This window comes from Mirounga leonina, unplaced genomic scaffold, assembly GCF_011800145.1.
Source record: "Mirounga leonina isolate KUSES-001 unplaced genomic scaffold, KU_Mleo_1.0 Mir_129, whole genome shotgun sequence".
NCBI lineage: Eukaryota > Metazoa > Chordata > Mammalia > Carnivora > Phocidae > Mirounga > Mirounga leonina.
The window spans coordinates 23,144,115-23,161,248 of record NW_023270323.1 but is presented as its reverse complement, the minus strand read 5'-3'; the positions used below and the strand labels follow the sequence as shown (position 1 = coordinate 23,161,248).

Sequence of the window (17,134 nt, the reverse complement as noted above, 5' to 3'; positions counted from 1 at the left end):
AAATGACTAATGATGGAGAAACTCGATGGAATACTATGCTGCCATTTGTAAGGGATATTTGGGACACATGGATACAATAAGTAAAGTGTTTTTCTTTTTTTAAAGATTTTATTTATTTATTTGAGAGAGAGAGAATGAGAGAGAGAGAGCACGAGAGGGAAGAGGGTCAGAGGGAGAAGCAGACTCCCTGCTGAGCAGGGAGCCCGATGCGGGACTCGATCCCGGGACTCCAGGATCATGACCTGAGCCAAAGGCAGTTGCTTAACCAGCTGAGCCACCCAGGTGCCCAGTAAGGTGTTTTTCAAGAACTAAGATTTAAGAAAAATAATATTTTTGCAAGGAGGCAGTAAAATTAAAACATAATGGATCAAGTGAGAAGAAGGAAAATGGCTGCCAGGCCTAAAGAATATAACTGTAACCAGAATGAACTTACTGACACTTCCAACGAACGTGTCAATTGAAGACAGGGTTGCTCCCCAACTGAAGCAACAGAAAAGGAGGAGTCTTAAAGACAAAACAGGTCTGCCCATTCAACACTGATTAGGACTTTAATACCCTGCTTAGAAGTACTTGAAGCCATTATGGGGACAGGCATTTAATTACATTAGAGACTCAGTGTTTGTAGTCCATTCTAATCAAGCAACCTCCCATGTAGCCTGCCTAGAGGGAGAAAATGTGATAGGTCAAAGCAAACACAGGGATGTAGGTTTGTACCTTTACTTCCCATTGTAAATTAATAAATTGTTATTTTAGTCTCATCATATGTCAGTCTCAGAGGACTGATAGAATGAATTGATATCCCTGTATCCAATTAATTCTGGGGCAAGGAACAAATTGGGTGTTCCAGTCTGTAAAGAAGGGAACAGTGAAAAACTTACCAAGGTAAGTGGCATGTTGTGGACATGGCTAGTCACCTGGCCTTCCACAAGTGATACCTTATCTCATTTTACAATGTCTTTGAGTATCTACACATTAAGATGATAATTAGGAACCATACAGCAAGTAGAAAAACAGTTTTGACATAATTTTAAGTGACAAAGGTAAGGCATAACACTTTGTCTATTATGAAAGCAACAATTTAAAATATGCATGAATATGGGCATAAAAATAAAAGAACAAGGGAAAGGAAACAGTGACTATATTAAAAGGGCATACCAATATTTCATTTCCTTTACTGCTATTTTGTTTACATCATAAAAATCAGGACAAAAAAGTTCTGCATTGTATGGATATAAAATTTATAACAATATGATATTTAATAATACAAATCATGGCATATTTAATAATAAAGTGATAAAATATATATCAAGCAATGCTAATTTTAGAGGCATTTTCATTTCTAATTTACCTATGAATCTGCTAAGGCCAAATATGGTAGCAGAGAAAACTCAAATTCAAAATGAAGTTGGAATAGCTACATAACTATATACCTCATACCAAAAAGAATATTTTCTGGGGCATATGGATGGCTCAAGCCTCCGATTTTTGATTTGGGATCAGGTCATGATTTCAGGGTTGTTGGATCAAGTCCCCCATGGGGCTCTGCACAGAATCTGCTTGTCCACCCCTTGCCCCCCACCCCCACTCATGCTTGCTCTCAAATAAATAAATAGAATTTTTAAAACAAACAAACAAAAAGAGTATTTTGTGGACATGTGGCTTCTCAATTTTCAGAAAAGTGAAATCACATTGAGCAGTAAGAGTCATCTTTTAAATGCATTAAAGACATTGAATAATTTCTGGTGAATTACTTTGTAATAAATATACAAATAGACTGGCCATATATGCTTGTAATTTTCCTTTTGAGCAAGCAGGTTAATTTACTGGTTCACTTCATTCCTGATTTTCTCTTTTTTCCCCTCAATTATTAAAACAATTTAGAAGAATAAGTCAAACAGAGAAAGACATGTATCATATGATCTCACTGATATGAGGAATTCTTAATTGTAGGAAACAAACTGAGTGTTGCTGGAGTGGGGGGTGGGGTGGGAGGGATGGGGTGACTGGGTGATAGACACTGGGGAGAGTATGTGCTCTGGTAAGTGCTGTGAATTGTGCAAGACTGTTGAATCTCAGATCTGTACCTCTGAAACAAATAATGCAATATATGTTAAGGAAAAAAAAAGAAGAAGAAGAAGGTAGCGGGAGGGGAAGAATGAAGCAGGGGAAATCGGAGGGGTAGACGAACCATGAGAGACGATGGACTCTGAAAAACAAACAGGGTTCTGGGGGAGGGGGGGAGGATGGGTTAGCCTGGTGATGGGTCTTAAAGAGGGCATGTTCTGCATGGAGCACTGGGTGTTATGCACAAACAATGAATCATGGAACACTTCATCTAAAATTAATGATGTAATGTATGGGGATTAACATAAGAATAAAAAAAAGAATATATATATAATATACATATTATGTATATAATTTATATATATATGAGAATATATATATTTGCATCTCCTAGTTTCTCATGATCAAATTGAAATTTATAAGAAATAATTTGTTTACACAGACACTCATAATTAAAAAGCTTATCATATGGTGATTTCCATCTACACCCTTAGCAGTTAAAGGATTTTTTGGTTTTTGAGTATCGTGATCTCTGACATAAATATTAAATAAAGTTTACTGTTGACGGCCACCAGTATTGGGCTAGTAGAAAAAATAAAGTCAAAGGTAAGCATTACCCAAATGGAGGCTTGAAATTTAAATTTTAACCTTAAGTATTTAAGTAATTTTATTCAAATAGGGATTCAATATAAGCAGAAATGTCATCACTCCAATTCTTTCCTTTCTTTGGTGTGTTTATTCTTTTCCTTTAATCTCTCTTTTGCTTTTTTTTTAACCACTGAGTCAGCTTCGTGCAAGTCTGCACCTCCCTCTAGAGTATGAAAATAGCAATCACTTTTCACTCATTTTGGGGGAGAAATAATCTTCCCAAAGGAACTTTGTTAGTGCCTCCACAGTTCTGCTTTCCAAGGTTCAGCATCAAAAGCTATTTTTATCACTAGTCCTCCTTGACTGCCCTCCCTCTGGCTGGTGTGGAAGCTGACTAGATGTGAGTCAGGCACTGCTTACTACATTCAGAACAATTTCTCACGGGTAAGAGTAAACAAGGAGTCATGGACTATAAAATTAAAATAAATTGCAGTAGCTTTCTAGAAAAGCAAGGAGAGAGTAGATTTTACTGTAAATAAGGAAAGAAGGGAGCTAATTGAGTCTCTGGGGTATATTATATCCCGGGTCAGTCTTAAAACACTTTGTATCCAAGTAAGTTGAAACATACTTGGTTAATCTCTATGCTTCTCATTCATGACATGTAGAAATGTGAATTTAGAGTTGGTTTAAAATGATCTTTTTTTTGTTTGTTTCTGGGTGCATTTTATTCTGCAATGACTTTTACCTCAAAACTCTGGGATACTTTTGTAAACACAGATGTGTACAGCATATGCAAACATAGGCACTCAGAGATAGACCCGATTTTAGGAGGTTATAAAATACAGTACTCTCTCTTTTTTTTTTTATTTGAATATAGTTGATACACATGTTACATTAGTTTCAGGCAACCTAGTGGTTTGACAAGTTTATACATTATGCTATACTCACCACAAGGGAAGCTACCATCTGTTCCATTACCTCCCTATTACCCATTCCTTACGCTGTGACTTTTATTCTTGTGACTTATTTATTTATAACTGGAAGCCTGCATTTCCTTCTCCCATTCACCCATTTTGCCCAACCCTCCACCCCTCTCTCCTCTGGCAACCATCAGTTTATTCTCTATATCTACAGGTCTGGTTCTGCTTTTTGTTTGTTTATTCATTTGTTTGTTTTTTAGATTTCACCTATGAGTGGAATCATATGGTATTTGTTTTTCTCAATCTGATTTATTTCACTTAGTATAATAACCTCTAATTCCATCCATGTTGTCTCAAATGCCATGATCTTATCAAAGGTGGCTATGTAATATTCCTCTCTGCGTGTGTGTGTGTACACCATATTTTCCTTATCCGCTAGTCTATTGATAGACACTTAGGTTGCTTCCATATTTGGCTATTCTAAATAATGCTGTAATAAACATAGGGGTGCATACATCTTTTTGAATTAGTGTTTTTGTTCTCCTTGGGTAAATACCCAATAGTAGAATTACTGGATCATATAGTATTTCTATTTTTAAATTTTTGAGGAACCTCCATACTGTTTTCCACAGTGACTGCACCAATTTACATTCCCATCAACAGTGCATGAAGGTTCCTTTTTCTCCACACCTCGCCATAAAATACAATACCCTTAAATATGCAAACCATCTCCCACCTCCATAGTCAAACACAGGTATGTCCTTAGATGTCTTTCCCTTCCCCTCTACAACTTTGGGCATACTTGGAAAGAAAACAGGAAGACAAGAATAAACATATTATATAATACAAATTGGTATCAGAAGAAGAATCGAGTAAAAAAATAGAGAAATTAATACAGATAAAATGCTTAATTTTGGATACTAGTGATTCCACTATCATGTTGGTTTGAAAAATTGTATCTTGCAATTATTTAAAGAAATATATTTAAAAGCCTTTTCTAGCAAAATAAATATAAAAGCCTTTTCCATTGTCTCTAGTTTTTAAATGATCTATGTTGAAGTACTCTGCATGTGGTCTGACAAATGCAGAATAGTCTTAAGGTTATATTTCTCTATGAACTGGATTTATATTTATGTTAATGCAATCTTGGATTATATTAACCTTTTTAAACATCTACATTATATTTTAGCTCTTTGTGAGCCTGGGGTCTACTAAAATTCTCTGTTTTCACAGGATCATTATCCTATGTTTCTGAGATTGAATTTTTCACCTTAAGGGCAGAACTTTTTCTGAACTACTGCCAAATTTTATCTCATCTACTTTACTTCTTTATTTTAGTCAATTAAGGTAATCATTTTGAATCTTGATTCTTTTATCAGTCATATTATTTACTGCAGGGGTTGGTGAGCTTTATCTAGATCTGTAAAATCTAGATCATGAATATTTTAGGCTTTGTGGGCCAGAGGTCTTTGTTACATGTTCCAAAAAAGAAAGAAGGAAAGGAGGGAAGGAAGGAAAGAAAGAAAGAAAGTTGAAAGAAGGAAAGAAAAAGAGAGAAAGAAAGAGAGAAGAAAGAAAGGAAGGAAGAGAGAAAGAGAGAAAGAAAAAAGAAAGAAAGAAAGAAAGAAAGAAAGAAAGAAAGAAAGAAAGAAAGAAAGAAAGAAAAAAAGAGAGAGAAAGGAAGGAATCTCTTGAATGTAAAGAGCATTCTTAGCTCAAAGGCCATATAATGCAGACCTCTGACCAGATTTAGTCACAGACTATAGTTCGCTGACTCCTGGTGAATTTTATTGGTTATCTATTGCTGTATAACAAATCAGCTCACAACTGAGTGGCTAAGAAATACCAAACATTATTATCTCCCAGTTTCTGTGGGTTAGGAATCCAGGGCTTGGCTTATTTGGGTGCCTCTGCATCAAAGTCCCTCACCAGGCTGCAGGTGTTGTCTGGGTCTGCAGTCTCATTTGAAGCCTAAGTTGAGGGAGGATCTGGTTCTGGGCTCACTCACATGGTTGTTGGCAGAATTCAGTTCCTCATAGGCTATGTGTTTTGAAAGTAAAGGAAAGACAGCTTCACTAGTTGGACTGAGTGTTTCAGCTCCTCACTAGGTGTTGGGTACAGATCTCCCTCAGTTCCTTTCTACACGGGCCTCTCCATAAGGCAGCTAGAGTCCATCATAGCAAGTTAGCAAGAGAGAATAAGAAAGAAGATGCAAAATGGAAACCATAATCTCTTTGTAATCTAATTTCAGAAGTGACTCCCATCACTTTTGCTCTATTGTATTTATTAGAAGTGAGTCATTAGGACCAGTTCACACACAAGGGGAGGGGATTACATGAAGGTATGAATGCCAGGAGGCAGGAAATCACTGGGGCCATCTTACAGGCTATTTACCATGTCAGTCCATCCAGAATTTTCTGCCACTTAAACAAAGCATGCTTTATTCATCCAAGGTTTTGATAAAAATATTAGAGAAGAGGTGTTCATGACAGAGTCTTGTGGCATGTTTTACCCTCCAAACTGACTCCAGTCCACAAACTAATATTATGAATATTGCTGGATGCCTAGCTGTACATTCTCGATACTGGTGTGATTGGACTAACATTTTGTCTTCATATCCTTGGAGATCTCAGGAGACAATTTTGTCAAACGTATTTTTAAAATCACACTATTTATGCTTCACTGGATAGGTGAAATCAAGTTAAAATAAGATTCAGCGACTGTCTTGAAGAATAAAATAAATCATAGCACTACTAGAGCTCAAAGGATGTCATAAATAAAGAGGACCAGTTCCATCTGCCTTGCATTCTTGACAGGCAGTTTTAGGGCTGACTGCATCTTATATGAGCCTGAAGTTTTTTAGCCAACTAGTGAAGCTGCCTTTCCTTTACTTTCATTCATGCTGTCATAGAATGATTTATATTTTCTTGCAGAATAGCTAACAGACCAAATCAGGGGTAAATTATACTTTATAAACATTTTAACAGTAAATCACAATCATAGTTTGATTCAGGAATCTTTCAAAATTAGATAATACCAGTCATTAATACATGCCATCTAGATAGCAACCTTATGCCAATACAATGTTTCTACTACTCCGAGAAAAAAGTATAATACTGTAATCAGAATTGACAATATAAAGTCCCATAGTTTTAAGTGCTGTATCACTCAAACTTCAAGTCCGTGGACAGCCCAAAGATTGCAAGTCTTTCCCCATAAAGTAATAGAATAAATACTACTTATCGAGTGTATACTATGAGCCAAAGACTGTGCTAAACAACTTTCTATGGATTTTCCCATTAATTCTCCTTAACAATCCTGGGAGGTATGTACTATTATTATGTATGTTTACAGAGAGATTAAGCAACTTGCCTCTGATCATTTGGAAGTGAAATTCTAAAACCCAGTAGCCTAAATCCGGAGTACTTTCTCTTAAAGCAGAGGCACAAGTGTAACATTTCTTTGAAAAATGCTAAGGAAACTTTTCCTAGGGAACATGGGTGAATGATTAACTAATTATTAACTTTTTTAAAAAAAAGTTTGACACCACTAGATGGCAACATTTTCAAAAGCTTTAATAAAACTTTTGAAAATTTAAGGTGGAAAAGTTACTAAACTTTATTATTATTTCATTTTCATTTTTAAAATTTCAGCTTTATTGAAGTATAATTAAAAATAAAATTGTAAGATATTTAAAGTGTACATCGTGATGATTTGATAAATGTATAATTGTGAAAGGATTCTCCCCATCTAGTTATCACATCCATCATCTCATTAATTAATTAATTAATTTTATTTAGAATTCTTAAGTTCTACTCTCAGCAAAGTTCAATTATACAATACAGTGTTATCAACTGTGGTCACCATGTTTTACATTAGATCCTCAAACCTTATCTTACTGCTGAAAATGTGTCCAACTTCTTCCCATTTGCCCCACCCCCCAGCTGCCGGCAACCACTTTTCTACTCTGTTTCTATGAGTTTGTCTTTTTTGGGGGATTTATTTATAAGTGATACCATGCAGTATTTGTCTTGCTCTGTGTGGCTTCTCTCACCTAGCATGAGATGCTCGAGATTCATCTGTGTTATCACAAATGGCAGGATTTCTTTCTTTCTCCTGGCTGAGTGATATTCCATTGCATATATACACATATTTATGCATATATGTACACTCTTATATGTATATATTACATTTATATATACAATTGTATATGTGTGTATATATACATACTAAATATATGCATAAATATATACATACAACATATATATAATATATACACACACAGCCCACATTTTCTTTATTCATTCATTGATGGACACTTAAGTTTCCATATTTTGGCTATTGTGAATAATGCTGCAATGAACATGGGAATGCAGATATCTCTTTGATACCCTGTTTTTATTTCTTTTGGATATATACCCAGAAGTGGAATTGCCAGATCATCTTGAGGAAACTTCATCCTGTTTTCCATAGCGGCTACACCAATTTACATACCCACCAACAATGATTAAGGGTTCTTTTTTTTCCCCTATCCTTGCCAACACTTGTTATCTCTTGGCTTTTTGATGATAACCATTCTAACAGGTGTGAGGTGATATCTCATTGTGGTTTTGATTTGCATTTCCCTGATGTTTAGTGATATTGAACATCTTTTCATGTACCTGTTGGACATCTGTATGTCTTCTTTGGAAAAATGTCTACTCAGTTCCTCTGCCCATTTTTAAATTGGGAATTTTTGCTTTTTGCTATTGAACTGTTATAAGTTCTTCATATATTTTGGGTACTAACCCCTTATCAGATATATGATTTACAAACATTTTTTTCCTTTCTGTAGGTTGTCTTTTCATTTTGTTTGTGGTTTCGTTTGCTCTGCAGAAGCTTTTTCCGTTTAGTGTAGTCCTACCTATTTATTTTTGCTATTGTTTTCTTCACTTTTGGTGTTAAATTAAAAAAAAAAATTGCTAAGACCAATGTCAAGGAGTCTACTCTTTATATTCATCTAGGAGTTTAATGGTTTCAGGTCTTATTTCAAGTCTTTAATCTGTTTTGACTTAACTTTTGTATATAGTATAAGATGAGATACAATTTCATTCTTTTGCATATGTCTCTTTAGTTTTCCCAATACTATTTATTGAAAAGACTATCCTTTCCCCATTGTGTATCCTTAGCTCTTTTGTTGTAAATTAATTGACCACATATGTGTGGGTTTATTTCTGGGCTCTCTATTCCGTTTCATTAATCTATGCGTCCTTTTTTATGTCAATACCATATGTTTTGATTGCTATAGTTTTGTAATATAGTTTAAAATCAGGAAGTGTGATGCCTCCAGCTTTGTTCTTCTTTCTCAAGATTGCTTTGGCTATTCATGGTCTTTTGTTTCCATACACATCTTGGGATTGTTTTTTACATTTCTGTGAAAAATGCCATTGGAAGTTTGATAGGGATTGGAGTGAATCTGCAGATTGCTTTGCTAGTATAGACATTTTAAAAATAGTAATTCTTCTAATCCATGAGCATATAATATCTTTTTATTTATTTGTGTCTTCTTCAATGTCTTTTATCAGTGTCTTATAGTTTTTAGTATACAGGTCTTTCATTTCCTTGTTTAAATTTATTCCTAGGTACTTTATTCTTTTTGACACAATTGTAAATGGAATTGTTTCTTTAATTTCTCTTTCTGATAGTTCATTTTTAGTGTATAGAGCAGCAACTAATTTTTGTATGTTGATTATGTATCCTGCAACCCTATTGAATTTGTTTATTAGTTCTAATAGTTTTTGGTAAAGTCCTAAAGGGTTTTTGACATATAGTATAATGTCATCTGCAAATAGAGACAGTTTTACTTCTTTGTTTTAAAATGGATGTCTTTTATTTCTTTTTTGTTCCTAACTGCTCTCGCTAGGACTTCCAGTCCTATGTTGAATAGGAGTGGCAAAAATGGGCATATTTATCTTGGTCCTGATCTTAAGGGAAAAGCTTTCAGTTTTTCACCATTGAATATGGTGTTAACTGTGGCTTGTCATTTATGGCCTTTATTATGTTGAGGTACATTCCCTCTATATCTACTTCCTTGAGAGTTTCTTTTTTTTTTTTTAAATCAGGAATGGATATTGAATTTTGTCAAATGGTTTTTCTGCATCTAAAGAGATAATCAGGGGCCCCTGGGTGGCTCAGTCAGTTAAGTGTCTGCCTTTGGCTCAGATCATGATCCCAGGGTTGTGGGATCGAGTCCCACATCTGGATCCCTGCTCAGCGAGGAGTCTGCTTCTCCCTCTGCCTCTACCCCTCCCCCCTGCTTGTGCTCTCTCTCTCTCTCACACATGCTCTCAAATAAATAAATAAAATTAAAAAAATAAAGAGATAATCATATAGTTTTTATCCTTCATTTTGTGAATGTGGTATATCACATTGATTGATTTATGTATGTTGAACCATCCTTGCATCCTAGGAAAAAAATCCCACTTGATCATGGTATATGATCTTTTGAATGTTCATCAGGGATGTTGACTTGTAATTTTCTTTTCTTGTAGTGTTCTTGACTAGTTTTAGTACCAGGGTAATACTGGGCTCATAAAATAAGTTTGAAACTGTTTCCTCCCCTTGATTATTTGTTGGTATTAGTTCTTCTTCAAATATTTGATAGAATTCAACAATGAAGCCATCTGGTCCTGGATTTTTCTTTGTTGGGAGGTTTTTGATTACTTATTTAATCTTCTTACTAGTAATCGGTCCGTCCAGATTTTCTATTTCTTCATGATTCAATTTTGTAGCTTGTATGTTTCTAGGAATTTATCCATTTCTTCTAGGTTTTCCACTTTGTTGACATCACTTTTATTACTGATTGGTTTTCTATGAAAAAAACTGTCTTTTTTTAGAAAAAGATTTTATTTATTTATTTGAGAGAGAGCAAAAGCAATCACAGAGGCAGAGGGATCACAAAGGCAGAGGGAGAAGCAGACATCGCTGAACAGGGAGCCTAATGCGGGACTCAATTCCAGGACCCTGAGATCATGACCTGAGCCTGAGGCAGACGTTTAACTGACTGAGCCACCCAGGTGCCCTTGAATTAACTATCTTTGGTTGAACAAATTATAATTGCTTTATTTGTAGGAAAGTTTTTCAATGATGTAATATAACTATGGTAGAGATTTAAGTAGACAAAAATTGGAGTATTATGTTGCTTTTTCTGTGTACCTTATGTTTTACTTTAGTTTGAGGTTAAAGATAAGTTCTTATGAATAACTTAAAATTTCTTCCTAGAGGTTTTCCCTCATGCCACAGTATTGCCACCAAGTATTGTTTGTTTAACATCAAGCATGGAAAACTCTTTAAAAGTACTTTTCAGAACAACACTGTGCTATATAACAAGCTTTAGTGATTTCACAAATAGAATTTGTACTGCTTCGAATGCACCTCTCCTCCTTTACCTCACATACTCCTGTAGACATTTTGAGGTCTCACTTCATGTGTATCTTTTTCCTCTGTGATGCTCCTTCCACTTATGCAGGCAGTTATACTCTTCCCCCTGCACCATCATAGTACCATATACATGATCCATTTGAGCCTTTGATATGTTACATATGTCCTGGTGATAAACTTACGTGTCTATCTTCCCACTCCATTGGGACAGTCCCAAAGGCAGTCTTATTAAAAATTCATACTTCTAAGTATCTCCTCATCCCATCCCAGTGTCTGTCCACAGTACTTAGCATTGTATCTGACACAGTAATAATAAATTCTTGACCATAAGACCAAGTAACTATTTGATCAGAGCTGCCCATGATGAATATGTTATCAAATCAAAATAACCAAAAAGTTCATCATGCCCAGCAGTATTCCATCATCTAATGGAAGTAATATATATGGAACCAAGCCTCAGAATATCTAGAGGCACAAATAAGTTGCAGATGACTCAACATTCTGACTATGCTACTCCTGCAACACTGTCATTTCTCCCTCAACTTTATTTAGGGACTCATAGGAGATTCTTTATTACCTAAATATGCGACTCTGGTTAAGAGATTAGTCTAGATGATTTGTTGGCACCAAGTGGAAGTGAACTGCTACTGCCTTACAACCCCATTCAGGGTTGGCCCATAAGGATCATAAGGAGGAATTCCTCCTAATGGGTGGAATTTTTAGTATTTCAGATCATTTTCCAATTTTTATGAAAGGGGTGGTTTCAGTCACAAATCTACACTTATTCATGGTCATTGGCTAATGGAACTGGGAAGAAGAAGATTGTAATCTTAGAGATAAGGTGGTTTGAGAAGTAAAATACATGGATAGACCTTTTTTAATTGACCTAAAACATAAGAGTATTGTCCTGAATGAATGTTCATCAAAAAGCTCTTACCATTCAAGAGTATCTTAATAATCAGATGGACACAAAGATAATTCCTTTAACTGTGAGTCAACCTTTTTCCATGGCCACATTATTACTTTTTCAATGCATTCATGAATAAAATGGCCATCCTGCAGGAATAGAGGCTGTACATGAACTCAACAATTCAATGTTTACTCCTGAAGAGTGAAATTGTCACCATTACTCAATGCCTAATTTGCCAACAGCAGCAACTTATCCTCAACCTTTTATGTGATAAATCCACTAGTTTTCTATTGCTGTATAAAAATGATCACAGCTTCTAACACACATTTATTATTTCACAGTTTCCTTGGGTCATAAGTTTGCACATGGTGTGGCTGGGTCCTTTGCTCAGGGTCTCACAAGGCTGCAAGCAAGGTGTTGAACAGACTGCATTCTCATTTGGAGGCTTGATAGGGGAAGAATCCAATTCTTCCTCTCTCTCTCTTTTTAAGATTTTATTTATTTATTTGGGAGAGAGAGAGAGAGAGAGAGCATGAGTGGGGGGTGGGGTTGGGGGGAGGGGCAGAGGGAGAAGCAGACTCCCTGCTGAGCAGGGAGCCAGACACAGCTCTCAATTCTGGGATCTTGAGATCATGACCTAAGCCAAAGGCAGCCGCTTAACTGACTGAGCCACCCAGGTGCCCTGGGAAAAATGCAATTCCAAGCTGATTCACTTTGTTGGCTATATGCCTAAGGGCCCTGGCTTTCTGCTGACTGTTGTCTGGAAGCTGTCCACACTTCTTTGACATAGTCTTCATGAACACGGGCACTTATTTAGTCAAACCACAAGCAGAGCTGGCTTTATGGGCATGTATTCTATGCTGTAACACAAGTCCTGTGCTTAAAAGGCCCCACACTTGGTTTAATGTTCTTCTGTAGCCATTTTGAAATTCTTAACAGTTTTTGAATAAGGAGTCCCACATTTTGCTTTATGCACTGAGCCTCACAAATTATGTAGTCAGTCCTACCTGCAAGGAGAATCTCTAGCTTTAGTATGCTAAGATGTAGTCTTTTATAACATGATGTAATCACAAAAATGATATCCATCACCTTCTGCTGTATAATGTCATCACAGGAGTGACATCCCATTACCTTTGCTATAGTATGTTGGTTAGAACCAAGTCGCAAGACCTGCCCACACTCAAGGGGTGGGAATTACAAAAAGGCATGACTACAAGGAGGTGGGGATCATGAGGGCCACCCCTGGAGTCTTTCTCCTACAATACCAAAATGGGAGTAGAGTAGGTAGAGGGCAGGTCACTAGAAAGAATATAGATCAGATATCTCTACCTGCCATGCTCTATTGCATGGAGTTTCTGACTGTTTTATTTACAGTTGTTGTATTCCACACAGCATTGCCTCTGAGGAATTGATTTTATAGTTAATAGTTTATCCCTTACCACTTGCCTTATAGGTTGTCAAAATGTACTACTAAACACCAACGTATAGTGCTAGGTGGGAATGCCATCTCTTGAGAGGTCAGGATATTGTCTTGTATGATGCACTATAGGCTTGGAACCAGCAGTCAATATGTGCTGCTGTTTTTCTCACAGCCAGAATGCACAAATTTTGGAAGCAATGTTTTTTGTTTTTGTTTTTGTTTTTGTTTTTCAGTGTCACATGGCACTTTTAAAAATTTAAATTCAATTAATTAACATATAATGTATTATTTGTCTCAGGGGTACAGGTCTGTGATTTATCAGTCTTATATAATACCCAGTGTTCATTACAACACATACCCTCCCCAGTGTCCATCACCCAGTTAGTTACCCCATCCCTCCACCCCTTTCCCATCCAGCAACCCTCAGTTCCTTTCCTATGATTGAGTCTCTTATGATTTGTCTCCCTTTCTGTTTTTGTCTTGTTTCATTTTTTCCTCTCTTTCCTTATGATCCTCTGCCTTGTTTCTTAAATTCCACAAATCAGTGAGATCATATGATAATTGTCTTTCTCTGATTGACTTATTTCACTTAGCATAATACCCTCTAGTTCTATCTACGTTGTTGCAAATGGCAAGATTTCCTTTTTTGATGGCTGCATAATATTCCATTGTATATATATACCACATCTTCTTTATCCACTCATGTGTCGATGGGCATCTAGGCTCTTTCCATAGTTTGGCTATTGTGGACATTGTTGCTATAAACATTGGGGTGCAGGTGTCCTTTTGGATCACTACATTTGTATCTTTGTAGTAAATACCTAGTAGTGCAATTGCTGGGTCTTAGGGTAGCTCTATTTTTAACTTCTTGAAGAACCTCCATACTGTTTTCCAGAGTGGCTGCACCAGTTTGTATTCCCACTGACAGTGTAGGAGGGTTCCCCTTTCTCCGCATCCTAGCCAACATCTGTCGTTTCCTAACTTGTTAATTTTAACCATTCTGACTGGTGTGAGGTGGTATTTCATTGTGGTTTCGATTTGTGTTTCCCTGATGCAACGTTTTTAAGTGGTGGTTCACAAAATTATACCCAATGCTCTACTTATAATTTTTTTGGCATCTCGTCTTCAGAACATTAGTTTTTGCTAGTTTAGAGGTCTTAATATCTAAAATAAATGCTGTCATCCGGGAACATAAGTAAAGCTTAATTGAATTGAAAGTGCACAGGGCCACTGGCCATTTGGGCAATTCATGCCACTGGAAAAAGAAGAAAAAAAAGGAGGTTTGGGTGTTGGCAGAGGTGATCGATGCTATTTATGAAGGGTAATAGGTTATTGCTACACAATGAAGGCCAAGAAGTATATGGATAAAGTCCTTTCTTTATAACTATTATAATTAAAAAAAATTTTTCTTTTAAATTCATTTTCTGAGAGCTACAGTACATTGTTGAAAAGTAGGGGTGTTAGTTGGCATCTGTGTATTATAACCTTAAAAATAATATTTCTAGTTTTTTGTCACTAAGTTTGATGTTTATGGAAGGTTTTTTTAAAAAAGACTTTCAGTTAAGTACATTTTTTTCTATTTTTGGTTTGCTACTTTAAAAAATCATGAAAGTGTATTGACTTTTTCTTTTCTTTTTTTTTTTTAAAGATTTTATTTATTTATTTGAAACAGAATGAGAGAGAGAGAGAGCACATGAGAGGGGGGAGGGTCAGAGGGAGAAGCAGACTCCCTGCCGAGCAGGGAGCCCGATGCGGGACTCGATCCCGGGACTCCAGGATCATGACCTGAGCCGAAGGCAGTCGCTTAACCGACTGAGCCACTCAGGCGCCCCAGTGTATTGACTTTTTCTAAAGCATCCTTTCATTAATTGAAATAATCATAAGTTATTCCTTTAATCTATTAATGTGGTGAATCACATCAATTGGTTTTCTGAGGTTGAATCATTTTGGAGTTCCTGGAATAAGCCCTACTTGGCCACCTCTATGTCTATCTATTCAGTGTCGAATGTGACTTGTTAATTTCTTATTTAGATTTTGCACCTGTATTTATAAATGGCATTCACATACAGTATTCCAGTCTCATATTGCTCTTTTCCAATTTTAGTTTTAAGATAAATTGGATAGTATATTAGTTAGGGTTCAGTTTAAAACAACAGATTCTCTGCTACACAAAAAGAGATTTATCCAGTAAGATGTTAAATGGCTTACTTAGAGATACATCAGTAGGGCTGAAAGAGATTTTTATCTGAATTTCTAGGAATTACACTCAAATCTATATTGCAGAACTAGGTCATCAAGATAGATGATGCCAATGATGCAATCAAAAATTTGAAAAATTAAGAAGCCGCCATCTCCGCCATGATCAGGAAGCCACTGACTCAGGAAGTTACCTGCCGGTTGGGATACAGAGACTTCTCTATTGCCAGGTCCAAAATCACATTACTTCTGCTAATCACAAAGTCATCTAAGGTTCAGATACTGCTGCTAGCTACTGGCTCAGGAACCAACCCTGAGTTTGTCACAATCCACTTGCAGCATAGTGGATGCCCTGCACCCTGCCTCCTTCCCCATTTGATTCACTTCAAAATTGAAGTTTCATAAAAGTTAAGTTACATGGAAGAGACTGAATCATATCTGGAATTTAAGCAAGAGAGATTCTGGGAAATGCAATGTTTTATATGGTTTCTGCCTGCTCTAAGGAGGTGGAATAGGTATTAAATGAGCCAATCCACATTGGTGTCCGTGTGTAATTCTCCCTTATTTTCTGTGATCTAAAACAACTTGTATAGGACAGGAATGATTTGTTTCTATAAGGTTTTGTGAAATATACCTGTAAATTTTGTCCTGAAGAATCTTTTAAACCCACCAGGTTAGGGTGCCTGGGTGGCTCAGTCGGTTAAGCGTCTGCCTTCGGCTCAGGTCATGATCTCAGGGTCCTGGGATCAAGCCCCGCATCGGGCTCCCTGCACTGCTTCTCCCTTTCACTCTCCCTCTGTGCTCTCCCTCTCTTCCTCTCAAGTAAATAAAATCTTAAAAAAATAAAGTGTAAACCCCCCAGTTTAATTTATTTTATATGTGAGAAAAGGGGTAAGAGAAGTCATATTTATATTAATTTGGAAATGAATAAAATGTCCTTGGAAGCGTTCACAAATAAATGATAAATGTTAAGATCCTTTTGGGAAAGATACAGGGTAGTTGGAGAATATGGTGGGAGTGAGAATTTTTACTGTGTGTACTTGGAGTATTTTGAGTTTAGAATCATGTGAACACTACCTATTGAAATATATAACAAGTATTGGCATGCTATTTCTTTATGATTTTAAGGATTTCCTCTTCACTTATTCCTAATACTGTTTTTGTTGACTTCTTTTTTTTATCTTTTTCCCCTAGTTTGCTAAAAACTTGTTTATTTTATTAGGCTTTTCACAACTAGCTTTTAGATTTTCTATTCTTTTTGTTTCTTTGCCATTTCTTCAGTTTGGGGTGTAGCTTTATTATTTCCTTCCTGGAGCTACTTTGTTGGGTCTTCTCTCCTATCTCTCTAATTTGAATACTTACTTAACAAATTTCCTTCTCCCCTCTCTCCCACTCCCCATGAATGCAGTTAAAGTTTTAAATTTCCCTTTAGATGCACTCTGGGTGCATCCTACATGTCTTTAATATATAGTACTTCACTTCATTGTCTTTTAAACTGTCAAAGCCATTTTTATTATTCATTTTAACAAGTTAACAAATTCTGTTGTTTATGTAAGTTAATCTTTTAAATGCACTAGACTCTATATATTATGGCATCTTATTTCCATGTATCACATT

The 17,134-nt window shown here is 36.1% G+C and overlaps 1 protein-coding gene across 9 annotated transcripts in view; it reads left to right on the top strand.

The window, feature by feature from the left end:
- ALB (albumin) overlaps window positions 1-17,134 on the top strand; it is a 134,360-nt gene that overhangs the window by 42,373 nt on the left and 74,853 nt on the right. The window lies entirely within an intron of this gene.